The 13,919-nt window shown below is 42.4% G+C and overlaps 1 protein-coding gene across 3 annotated transcripts in view; it reads right to left on the bottom strand.

Annotated features, from left to right (window-relative positions):
• Window positions 1-10,665, bottom strand: part of CGNL1 (cingulin like 1) — a 155,648-nt gene extending 144,983 nt beyond the window's left edge. For 2 of the 3 annotated variants that reach the window (XM_073618802.1, XM_073618800.1), the window contains exon 1: window positions 10,573-10,665. The gene's annotated coding sequence lies outside the window, so the exon portion shown is untranslated. The other variant, XM_073618801.1, reaches the window with a different exon arrangement.
• Between the last annotated feature and the right edge of the window lie 3,254 nt (window positions 10,666-13,919).

Below are 13,919 nucleotides of genomic sequence, written 5' to 3'. Positions count from 1 at the left end.
TGTAAATTCACGGGCTGTGAACAATGACACTGACTTTGAACTGGAAGACCTGACCCTAGTATCAAGAAATCCCAAGCATGTGTTCATGTTGTGGTCTCATGGAGCAAAAAAAAGGAATGGTTAGTAGAAAAAAGAAAAAAAAATGTACCATGGTCTAAAAAATAATTGGTCTAAAAAAAAAAAAAACAGACATGCATTCTTGTTGTGCAGTTTACTCCACACGTACTGTAAGCAGGAGTACCAACTAAAGTAACTACACATTGCTGAACAAGCCATCAATACACATTACTATTTAAGGATATCCAACCAGAGGTTAAATCACAGCTACAGTACATTATACAAAAAAGAGTATGATACTGCTGTAATAATAGTAATATATGGGTGTATGTGTACATATAATTATAGATCACATTATAGAGATCCAGACTCACAGTTGAAGTTTTTTATGAACCATACAAATAAGAAGGTTGCAATTTATCTCTAAATTTAGGAACACAAGGGATTTTATGCTTTAATGACACCCCTAGTTCCCAGAAATTGTATAGGCTAAAACAGTAAAAGTCTGTCATCCTAATCCTTGACATTCTGCAGATGTCATTCCAAACCCATGCATCCCACAGCAGGTTAGGCGTCTGTTCTGGAAATTTTATAGATAAGCAAATCCTATCCTCATATTGATTTGTGGTTCTAAATTAATAATAACTTATAAAATAAAAGATACACTCAGCATCTTTCCAAATAATTGTTCTGTTTGTGCAAATTAAGTTTTTATACACATGATTAGGTAGGTATCACATTAATATTACAATTGTACTTTTATGGTAACAAGGGGCGTAACGTAGGCAGGCTAATTTCTAATCAGGACTCGAAAAGAATGCAACATGTAATCAAAACATTATTAGTGCCGTGTGCACAGTGAGTGCAGTGTGTAATACATAGGCAAAGCATACAAAATAGAATATAATTTTATACAGATTTTACAAATTTCCTTTACAGTGTCTCAACACTTCAATGGCACCATTCTTATCCTGGGCCATCAGTAATGAACACGCAAGGATGACAACCCAGGACCTTGCACCTTTACAAACAATTCATCAATGGGAGCTTCCATATCTTATCTCAAGCCTAAAGATGGTAGATTCTCCTTGAAGAACATATGTCATTAGTGGGATACTAAGGCTGCCATGGCCAACTTCCTTCTGAAACTTGCATGATCATGCCTGGTTGTTCTGACTTAATGGGGTTGATTTACCAAAACAAAAAGTCTGTTCAATTTGCAAATGAAAGTTTACCTTAATTCAACAATACAATAGTAGAATTTTGTTAGAATTTTTTTTGTTTCTAAGAACATTCATTAAATTTTCAAATTTTTAATGGAACCATTTTGTCCACGATAGAGAGATTATTCAAAAGAGCAGGATAAAAACAAAAAAAAATCACAAATGTATGGATTCTAACCATGTTGAAAAGTGAATTTTCACTACCTTCACTATGCCAAGGGAGAATTTACTTCCAAAATGAAACGTCCCTTACAAAAAGAACAGCCTATTTTTCTTCAGTAAATCAATGCCAGTGACTCAGAAAATACTGAAGCCAAAGACTCATAATGACAGCCAGGGAACTGGCATTTTCTAAAAGGCCATTAATGGCATCGCCTGTAATTTTTTTTTTTTTGGTGAGGTTTGTTAACATATTACTGAAGTCAACATTGTTAATCAATTTAAACCAAAATCCCAGTCAAACATTAGATAAAAACCATACACTCATCCACAGTGTACATTTGAGGCATGCCTTGGTTCTGGAATGAAATAACTTCGGGGTGCATGAGATAAAGTTACGTCATCCGGCTCAGCCAATCAAGTTGGCTGAAGATGCCAAACAAGAAAGGCCAGATAATGCTGTTGGCGAGGGAGCTCACAGACATCCACTTCCTGGAGGCGAGTATAGGTGAACTTTAAATCTGCTTTAAAGCGGAACTAAACCCTCCTTATCTTTATCAGCCAAGGAAGCAGCCATCTTATGCTGGCCATGCACTATACGAAAAATCGGCCGAACCCATTTTCGAAAAACGAACATTCGGCTGTAAGAGCAAACGATAGTGCCATCATGTAATGACCGATAAATTGTTCAGTGGACATAAATGAATTCATTTTTTGTTTGGTTTTTAACATACACCTAGTGCAAGCAGTTCGGACGGGAAACACATTAACCTTTCAATTTATCGTTCATCAGAAAATTTACAAACTTGTCCTTTGTTTTTTCGTCTCAAAAACGTCCCAACCATTATCAATTTTGTGCCCATCAACTGGCCGAAAAACGAACAAACTGTCTAAATGACCAAATTTCGGCTGATTTTTCATATAGTGTATGGCTAGCATTAGACTCCATTTGATGGTTTGATAGTTCGGTTGAGAGCACAACTAAAGTGACAGTTAACATTCCCTGCATGATGGGAATGTAACTGCTTTTTTAAACTGTTAAAACTTTGAGTTTAGTTCCGCTTTAAGGTACTTTATACACAGCAATGCACACAGCTCTGTCTAAACAACAGACTCTTTGCAGAAATCACAAGATCCATGTTTCATACCTGGTCACCTTCATGGCTGCCAGAAGTAGCACAGAGCCCTTTATTCTCTTGCACATAAAGTTTTTTACAACCTTTTCTACAACTTTATAGTAGTTAAAGCGGAGTTCCACCCAAAAATCGAACTCCCGCTTTAAGGGAAGGTGATCCCCTGCCATGCCATATTTGGCATGTCATTTTTTTTGGGGGGGGGGGGGGGAGCGGAAACCCTCTTTTTTAGAAGGTTCCAGCTCCCACTTCCGGGGCACCGCACCGCCGGAAGTTTCCCCCCTCCCTCTTGGCAATCACAGGTCCCAGATGATTGCCCGGCCAGTCACAGTGCGCAGCGCGGCTCGCGCATGCACAGTGCATGCCCGCCCACATTGACAATGCCGACACCGCAGAGAGGAGGGGGAGACAAGCGGGGCCTCGTTCCCCCACATCGCTGGACCACGGGACAGGTAAGTGTGTGATTATTAAAAGTCAGCAGCTGCAGTATTTGTAGCTGCTGCCTTTATTTTTTTTTTTTTTTTCGGCGGAACTCCTCTTTAGGCTAGATCTTTAAAACGTGTTGCTAGTAATTTTCATCTAAACATATGTACAAAATTTAAAGGCTTTCCAATGAAATTAGTTGACCCCGTGATGACAAGAAAGAATGCTATGTTGATTGATTTTTCATTCTTGTCATCATGGGGTCAACCAATTTCATTGGAAAGCCCTTAAATTTTGAATTTGAATTGAATCCCAACTGTATTAAAGCAGGTTTCATTACAATATATATATATATATATATATATATATATATATATATATATATATATATATATTGTCCTTTATGAAAACCACATTTACAGTTAGAACTTTAAGTGTTCGAATTTTCTCGTTACTATGGTCAAAAACGAACGTTGGTTTGTATCCATTAACCACTAAAGAATTGAACAAATGCACCAAAAAAGAACATTTTAAAAAATTCTACTGGCTTATGGGCAGCTTCAGAATATAGGTTCTATTAAAATCCAGAGGATATTGCAAGTTGGGAAAGATTTACTATACGTCCCATAATATATACTCATGACATATGAGTCGTTAACATGTGATCCCTACCAAGCATCTCTCCGCCTAAATAATGGCACAGATACAAGTGTGCACTTCATTACATAATAGAAAGGTTCAGTATCATACACAATCACACCCCGTCTCCACCCCAGGAATCAACTCATTCATGACACAGGAGGGGGGAATTCAGAGGTGCCCAAAGTTCAGGAATGCCAGGAATGTCATTGGGAATGTCTGTACCATCCCCTCCCCCAGGGATAATGGCTATTGTCTAGAGATGCCACTATTAAGATGTCACTGTATTGTACTCAGCAGTCTATCCCATTCCTAGTCCAACCAAAACAAGAGCAGAGCACGAAGGTTAACGGCTAAACCTGCCAGATTCCTGAATTTCAGATGTAATTAGTTTAGAATGATACTTATTTGGGTTTCAGGCAGTCCTTTTATTATACTATATCACCTGGACAGTTTACTGCACCACCCATTAAATAAAAAAGTGCATTTAAATAATCCGAAAAGAATACCAGAATTCTAAACATTTTACATTGCTGAAAAGACCTAAACTGGCCATAGATGGATCGAAATTCGTCCAAACCGGTCAAATTTTGATCCGTATGTGGCCGTACTTCAACTTCCGTTGAACCAGCTTGTTGAAAAAAAAAAATGGTTGATCGGTGACTGAAGCCACTGATCAGTGACAACGGAGGACCCCCGCTGTCAGCAGGGGGAGGAGTCTTCTTTCCACCTTGATTGTTTGGATGGAGGAATCTTTTTTTTTTTTGCTCAGCCCTCTAGCTGAATGAAAAAAATTAACCATTTAAATCGAAACAACTTATCCAACCATAGTCAACTGTTTAAAATGCAGCACTTATTTACACCACAATGCTTACGCAAGCGCGCTGCATTGCATTTTTGTCACGTGTTGGGAGCGTGTTTTTCACATGTGTTTGTTGCTAATTGTTTTTTCCCCATTACAACCCTAGCAACAGACCTTGCTATCCACAGCATGTGGTGTACGGTATCAGAGCAGCCAAAGCTGCAGCAGCTAGATGCTTTGCTGTACAGTGCAGTGCGTTGACACACAACGCACTTAGAAGAAAAAATAAAATTTAAGTATGATGTACTTTTTTAGCCTAAAGAAAAGCAACACAATGCTCTGGACTGAACTGCACTCGTTGATTTTGAAGTCCCTGCATTAGGCATGCGTTGACAAATGCATCCCAGTGAATATGATGTGAAAGGGTCCTTTGCCAATGAGGACATATACAGTACGTACTGGCATTTTATTGCGCCCAAGGGGGGAATTTGCAGCATCCAGCCCTGCTGCAGGTGGCCTATCAAACTCTATGGCAAGCCGGGGCTGTATGCAATACTGTGGTACTTGTGTTTTTAGCCCAGGTTCACACTGATACGGTGCAGGACACCGCATGTAATTCGCACAGGAATCGCAGCACGGGTGTGAATTACATGCAGTGTCTCTGGGGTGCAATTCGAGCCATTGATTTGAGTGGCTCAAATTGCATTGCATTCGCACCAAACTGGAGCAGGAACCTTTCACACCCATGCAATCCGATTCTACAAATCGCGCTGCATTTTGCAAACCGATAGTGGGGGTGTCGTTAACTTAAAGGGGTTGTAAAAGCAGAAGGTTTTTTATCTTAATGCATTCTATGCGTTAAGATAAAAAAACCTTGTGTGTAGCAGCCCCCCCAGCACCCCCCTAATTACTTACCTGAGCCCCCTCTCTCTCCAGCGATGTCCACGTATGTCTAAGCCATCCGGGACACTCCTCCTGACTGGCTGAGACACAGCAGTGGCGCTATTGGCTCCCGCGGCTGTCGATCAAAGTCAGTCAGCCAATCAGGGGAGAGGGGGGCGGGGCCGGGTCAGGCTCCGTGTCTGAATGGATACATGGAACTGTGCCCCCATAGAAAGCTGATGACTGAGGGGGCACTCGATAGGAGGGAGGGGCCAGGAGCAGCAAAGAGGGACCTGAGAAGAGGAGGATTCGGGCTGCTCTGTGCAAAACCAACTGCACAGAGGAGGTAAGTATAACATATTTTTTTTTTTTTTTTTAAAGAAAAAAACAAGACTTTATCACTTTAACATATACTCTGCAATCGGTTCGCATGGACAGGTTGCGATTTAGATGCGGTGCCAAATTCGCAGCGAATTCGGACAGCATCTAGTATGGGTTCACTAGCGCAATGCGGGAACCAGCGCGATTCCAGTGCGGGTTCCCGCATTGCATAGAACTCGCAGACAGCTCACACTGCCCTATGCATACCGCTGCTGGTGACAATAGAATGTTAATGATACCCCCAGATCAGTTTGCATATCGCAATGTGAATTGTCCAATGGTGTAGGAATGGGATCGAATGGGATCGCATGGCTGTAAACACCCATGAGATCCGATGCTGGGGTGGACCAAAAAAAGGGTCCTGTATCATTTTGGTGCGAATGCGATGCAAATTCAGCCATACAATCTATATGGCTTAATCCACATCACACAGACATTGCATGTGATCTGCACAGCAGTGTGGTTCGAATCACATGCAATGTCTAAAATCGCACCAGTGTGAACCCAGCCTTAGATGTCCTAAATCAGGTACCCCCCTCATCCAGCCACAGCCTGCCATAGACATTAATAGGCTACCCGCAGCACCTGTGTCTCCTGGGTATACTAAAACGCCAGGAGGGGCGCACTGCTCCTAGATGGCCCTGTGTACCAGGGGCCTTAAAGTAGAACTTTTTTCAAATTTTGGACAGAGTTAATATATCCCACCTCCACTGCTCCCTGGGCATCGTATCTGTACATTCTCAATAAAACAAGTTGCTGCAAGGTGTGCTGGAACTTGTGGTTCCCCCCAGCTGGTCCCTTTGTCTATTGCTGCAATTGTTTCTAAGTATAGAATGATATATGTGGAGAGGGAGCAGAGGGCACACATCCCGATACAGGGCCATGTGTTTCCTCTCTCACCAGCCTAATAGGAAATCTTCGGGAGGTGTTGTTTATAAACAGACACACTATAGAGAGGTATAGAAATTGTCCATACTGACGGCTTCTATACACTGCAACAGGCTCCATTCACAAAGCGAATGCACCAACTTCACTTTTTAAAAAGTGACAGTTATTTTCAGTGAAGGGTCCATTCACGCTGCGATGTGTGCGTTGAGCCAATGCTGTATCCTGGCCTAGGCCAACAAGGCCCAGGCCTAGGGCAGCGCTTTGCAGGGGGGCAGCATGGAAAGAGTCCCCGCCGGCTTGTGCTGTTTATTTTTTTACCATCCCTGTCCCATTGCAGAGATTTCCCTTCACTTCCTGCCCCACAGCCAAACAGGAAGTGAGAGGAAATCTATGCAAATTAAGGGAATCCATTACCACCCCCCCCCCCAGGCCCTCCGAACTAGTGTCCCCACTTGAAAAATTGCAGGGGGGTGTGGCCTTGACAGGTAGGGATGGGTTACATTTAAATTAGGGGGTGCACGAGTAGAGTCAGGCCTAGGGCAGCACAAGACCTAAATACACTACTGCGTTGAGCGCAGGTAAACACACATGCATTAGCACGATGCATTGCGTTGCAGCGTGTGCTGTCATTTTTTCTGTTCCTTGTAACTTCATTAAGCTTTAGGGCCGGTTTACATGACAATTTCTGCATTCTGGATGAGTTTCTGCTCATGCATTTTTGATGTGTTCAAGTGCGATTTCCCCGCTCTTTTTTTTTACTTCATCTCAATTGAGGACATGTGCGTTCCACTGTGTTTTTGGTGCATTTTGCCACATTTGTTAAATACACTGCACTGGATGAAGTTGGCCATACACTGATCAAAAGTTGGGTGGATCAGCAGGGGCCGAATGAATTTTAATCAATGTGTGGCCGTCCCTGCTTGACAGAAGTTGATCGATTGATCAACAAGTTTTCCATCATGTAGATCATCGGCTGCAACTGCTGATCAGTGCATTCTGGCATTAGCAGGTCCCGCCATCAGAATACAAAGTCCCAGCCGGAGGGGATCCCCCTTCCATTTTGTTTGTTTTGATGGAGGAATCTGTTTTTTATGTTTTTTTCGCTCAGCTTTCCATGGCCAGCTTTGGCGAGGGTTATTTTTTGTTTTTGCTTCCCATGGGGGGGTTTGTATAATCTTTTATTTATATAGAACAAATAACGTTGTATCAAGCATTCCAATGTATCAGGAGCCATAGACGTAAAAAGACATGTATAATGGCTAAAACATAATGACAAACATAGCAATACGGTATGGAACAAGAATTGTAGCGTGTTACCATAGGGCCCGCCCCGTGAAGGAACAAGCAGAAAATCATAACAATAGAGCCCAACAGCTAGAACTAGGCAAGTCAATACTGATCCAGATGCTAAATTAACTACAGAGTAGCCCGGTGGGGGGCGTAAACAACCTCCAACCATTGGGGATATTTCCCTTCACTTCCTGTTCCACAGCCAAAACAGGAAGTGAGAGGAATTCCCTCCAAAGTAAGTAAACACCTGGTTGTCACGCTGATCTTGTGTCCGCATTGGAAGATTTCCGTTCTATTCCTGTTCTGGTGACAACCCAAAATTTGGGATTTTCTTTCACCTTCAATGACAATGGTAAATGGGACAAATAGAGAGGATGAATCTCCCTAACAGGGACACAGACAGCAATAAAAACCTGACAGGGATCCTGATCCCTCTTTAAAACTAAAAAAAAAAAAAAAAAATTGCCTTTAGTTATACCTAAAGCTTTGTGGATTGAGTCGAATATGTTCTACATTTGATATTGTTTAGTAACAAATTGACCGAACCATATGGGAAGAAAGCTAAACGCACAAATGCCGCAAACCTGCCAGAAAAAACATCAACCACAAGGTCGATCGTACCCTGAAGGCAACCTCACTGTGTGCAAACTACGTGGGATATAACCAGTGCTGGAGTTTAATAAGAGCAAAATGGGTGACTGCCCGGGGGGCCCCAGACCTCAGGGGCCACCTCATATTCATGTCCCTGTATATTCCACCATCACATCTGCAGTTTGTAGAGAGTATACCACTACATGAGACCCATTTCCAGCCTGCATTCCAAATCCTCCAAAAGACTTAAAGGACACTTTAGAAGAATTATATACAGCCATCCATCTGCACAATCCAATTAACCTGGCGGGGGACCCATAAACTGAACCCAACCGGGGCCCACCGTATGATTTGTTCAAACCTTGTCCATTGATCAGCTCTAGGACACAATAGTTTTCGATCGCCCCTTATTACACCATACAGATGCTGTGTATTAAAAGGCAGCATGTCTGTGCCTACACAGTGCACAAAAACACAAGTCAATGCAATGTATCTAATAATAATAATACAATAAAAACTAAATGAGTAAATAATAATCACAAATAATAAAAAATAAATAATAATAATAATATTATTATAGGAAAAAAATAGATGTTAGAATTTTGAACCCTTGGCCTGTACAGAACAAAACGCATGTAAACAATGTTTAACACATGCAAAACACAGAGCAATGCATTTAGGGCTCGTTCACACTTACAGTTAAGGGCCCTTTCACACTTGTGCAACTTGTCCTGCGACTTGGGACTGAGAAGTCGCATGACAAGTCGTAACCCATGATTTCCAATGAGTACCGTTCATATCTGTGCAACTTCAAGTTGTAGCAACCTCAAAGTAGTCCCTGCACTACTTTGGTTCAACTTTGATGCGACTTGAGGTCCATAGACCTCAAGATTACACAGGCATTGCTTCAAGTCGCGTCAAAGTCATGGCAAGGTTGCACAAGCGTAAAAGGGGCCTAAGGGATGGCAAAACCCAACAGTTAAAGCCCTGTTTTTACCGCCCTCCCAACTACCCCCCCCCCTCTTTAACTGCAGAGCCAACGGCCAGGGGAAGTAGACATGCCACAGTGCTTTACTGCCCCGACCGCGACACATTCACGTGGAGGAGGCTACTCTGCGAGTGCCCCTCTACTGCATGCAATGTATATGATTGTGGAGCACTAGTGAGGGGTTCAAGGTGTTAAAGCAGGCAGTGAGGGGGGGGGGGATACAACCCCTCCTCACCGCCTGTCAAATGCTCTTAAAGAGCAATCTTAATGAGACCAAAGCAAGTGTGAATGAGCCCTATAAAATGCAGTTTTCTGTGCTTTTTTTTTGTGTGCTTAAGTGTAAATGAGCCCTTACACTACCCCTGCTTCTACCTGTGATGACTGCACAATAAGTTACATGGTGCAACTTCTATGCAACAACATTTGTGTCTAACATGTTAGAACAGTCCTATCCAATATATTAGTATCCCCGGTGTCTCGGTAGGACTATGATCACACTAGTAATCTGAGCAGCTGTCAGTGTGAGGTCTGGCGGGTAGCAGAGCGATGCGTCTTTATGCACTTGTGCGTCTTTTATGACCTGCGATTATTCAGCGCCTAAAAACACAGATCAACACAAATAGTGCAATGCTGGTAATAACAGACAGCGCAATTGGGTTGATCTCATTAGGAGCTGACACTTAGATCCCCCCCTCCCCCACAGGGGGACTACAACTTGCTGGGAGTCCTAGTTCCAGAACAGCTGCAGTCCTATCCAGGGACAGCCTGCCAACAACTTATTATTAGCCAGAAAGTCAACACACAAAACAGACACCAAGGTCATGGAAACCAAATCACCCAACTAACAAAGTTTTCTACAAAGAATCTCCAAAGAATGCAGAGCACAGTGATCAGCCTTCTACTGAATGATTGTCAGCTTTGCAGTCCCAGGGAAAGTTCTCACAATGCCATGAACAGATCACCCACCCAGACAGACAGATCTACTACCTGCACACAGACATCACTTTACATGGAGGAGGAAAGTTGTCCTAGTCCCAGCTCATAGCACTACACAGGTGCTGAACTCCAGAAAGTAAACAGGTGTATAGGAAGAAACAAAGAAACCAAACTCCTTACCTTTCCTAGTCTGTCCCTCTGCTGACAACTGATTACCATATTATCCCAAACTCAGCTCACATCTCCTCTCCACCCCTACAAGGTGACCACCCCTTCCTCCCATTGTTAGAGCCATGGGAGAGTCAGCTCCACACTGCCATCTACTGGGCGAACTCTACATCTTCACCAGCATGGGAAATGCAATGATTTACTACACAGAGCAGAGATTTCCTACAGAGAGAAATGATTTATTATAGAGATCAGTAATTTACTACAGAGAGCAGTGATTTCTACAGAGAGCAGAGATTTCCTACAGAAAGCAGAAATTTCCTACAGAGAGCTATATTTATTATAGAGATCAGTAATTTACTACAGAGAGCAATGATTTCCTACAGAAAGCAGAGATTTCCTACAGAGAGAAATGATTTCTTATAGAGATCAGTAATTTACTACAGAAAGCAGTGATTTCTACAGAGAGCAATGATTTCCTACAGAGAGCAATGATTTCCTACAGAGAGCTATATTTATTATAGAGATTAGTAATTTACTACAGAGAGCAATGATTTCTACAGAGAGCAGAGATTTCCTACAGAGAGCAATGATTTCCTACAGAGAGCTATATTTATTATAGAGATTAGTAATTTACTACAGAGAGCAATGATTTCTACAAAGAGCAGAGATTTCCTACAGAGAGCAATGATTTCTTATAGAGATCAGTAATTTACTACAGAGAGCAATGATTTCTACAAGAGGGCAGATATTTCCTACAGAGAGCAGAGATTTCCTACAGAGGGCAATGATTTCTTATAGAGATCAGTAATTTACTACAGAGAGCAATGATTTCTACAGAGAGCAGAGATTCCCTACAGAGAGCAACGATTTTCAACAGATAGCAGGGATTTCCTACAGAGAGCAATGGTTTTCAACAGATAGCAGGGATTTATTATTATTATTATTATTATTATTATACAGGATTTATATAGCGCCAACAGTTTGCACAGCACTTTACAGCTTGAGGGCAGACAGTACAGTTGCAATACAATTCAATACAGGAGGAATCAGAGGGTCCTGCTCGTTGGAGCTTACAAGGAGCAATGATTTTCAATAGATAGCAGGGATTTACTAAAGAAAGCAGTGTATTTATGGCAGAAATCAGTGATTTGCTACAGAGAGCAAAGATTTCCTGCAGAGAGCAATGATTTTCAACAGATAGCACAGATTTATTGCAGAAATCAGTGATTTGCTACAGAGAGCAGAGATTTATTATAGAGATCAGCAATTTACTACAGAGAGCAATTATTTATACAGAGAGCAGAGATTTCATACAGCGAGCAATGATTTTTAACTGAGAGCAGGGATTTACTACAGAGAGCAATGATTTTCAACCGATAGCGGGGATTTACTACAGAGATCAATGATTTTCAACAGATAGCAGGGATTTACTACAGAAAGCAGTGGATTTATTGCAGAAATCAGTGATTTGCTACAGAAAGCAGAGCTTTCCTACAGAGAGCAATGATTTTCAACAGATAGCAGAGATTTACTACAGAAAGCAGTGGATTTATTGCAGAAATCAGTGGGATTGATTTACTAAAGGCATATAGACCATGCACTTTGCAAGTGCAGTTGCTCCAGATCTTAGTAAATGAGATAAAGCTTCACTTTGCAAAGAATACCCAATCACATGCAAGGAAAATAAAAAACAGCATTTTTTGCTTGTACATGGTTGGATGATGGAAGTCAGCAGAACTTCCTCTCATTTAACAAGCTATGGAGCAATAGCAGTTGCAGAGTGCACACTCTATTTGCCTTTAGTAAATCCACCCCAGTGATTTGCTACAGAGAGCAGAGATTTTCTACAGAGAGCAATGATTTTTAACAGATAGCAAGGATTTACTACAGAAAGCAGTGGATTTATTGCAGAAATCAGTGATTTGCTACAGAGAGCAGAGATTTCCTACAGAGAACAATGACTTTCAGCAGATAGCAGAGATTTACTACAGAAAGCAGAGGTTTCCTACAGAGAGCAATGATTTATCATAGAGAGCAGTGAATTACTATAGAGGGCAATGATTTTTACAGATAGCAAAGATTTATTACAGAGAGCAGTGATTTCTACAGATAGCAGAGAATTATTACATAAAGCAGTGATTTATTGCAGAGACCAGTGACTTGCTACAGAGAGCAGAGATTTACTACAAAGATCAGTGATTTAATATAGAGAGCAGAGATTTACTACAGATATAAGTTATATACTACAGAGAACAATAATTTACTACAAAGAGAAGTAATTTAATACAAACAGCAGCACTTTAATATAAAGAGCAGTGATTTACTACAGAGAGAAGTGATTTACTACAGAGCAGGACAACCAGCAGCTCCCAACGCACACAGGATTACTAAAATACTCCCCATCTCTGCTGAAATTCACAGAAAAAAAAATTATGTGCATATGGCATGAAGGAGAGCATTTACATGGACACTTTGCTCTGTACAACGTGAAGAGCCATTTTTTCATTTTTCTGTACTAGCTCCAGACATCCCAACCAGCAAAAACTAATTTCAGTGAGGTGACAAACTCATTACCACTGCCAATGAAATGCACCCTGATCAGTGCCAATTAAATACAGCTATACCAGTGCCTATGAAATACAGCCTTACCAGTGCCCATGAAATACAGGCTTATCAGTGCCCATGAAATACAGCCTTACCAGTGCCCATGAAATTCAGCCTTACCAGTGCCCATAAAATGCAGCCTTACAAGTGCCCATGGAATACAGCCTTACCAGTGCCCATGAAATTCAGCCTTACCAGTGCCCATAAAATGCAGCCTTACCAGTGCCCATGGAATGTAGCCTTACCAGTGCCCATGAAATACAGCCTTACCAGTGCCCATGAAATGCAGACTTACCAGTGCCCATGGAATACAGCCTTACCAGTGCCCATGGAATGTAGCCTTACCAGTGCCCATGGAATACAGCCTTACCAGTGCCCATGAAATGCAGCGTACCAGTGCCCATGGAATACAGCGTACCAGTGCCCAAGGAATATAGCCTGATCACACAGCTGCTGGGGCTGGGCTGCTGGAGCCTGGGGTCTGGCTTCTTGGGCCTAGGGTCTGGATTCTTGGGCCTGGGGCCTGGCTACTGGGGCCAAGGGTCTGGCTGCTGGAGCTGGGCTGCTGGTCCTGGGGTCTGGCTGCTGGGGTCTGGCTGCTGGGGTCTGGCTGCTGGGCCCGTGCTTCTGGGGCTGGGCCCTTGCTTCTGGGGCTGGGGCCTGGCTGCTGGGGTCTGGCTGCTGGGGCCAGGGGTCCGGCTGCTGGGGGCAAAGGGTCTGGCTCCTGTAGCTGGGCTTCTGGTCCTGGGGCC

This window comes from Aquarana catesbeiana, linkage group LG03, assembly GCF_042186555.1.
Source record: "Aquarana catesbeiana isolate 2022-GZ linkage group LG03, ASM4218655v1, whole genome shotgun sequence".
Lineage (NCBI taxonomy): Eukaryota > Metazoa > Chordata > Amphibia > Anura > Ranidae > Aquarana > Aquarana catesbeiana.
Note: the sequence above shows the minus strand (reverse complement) of the source record. Positions and strands in the feature narration are given on the sequence as shown.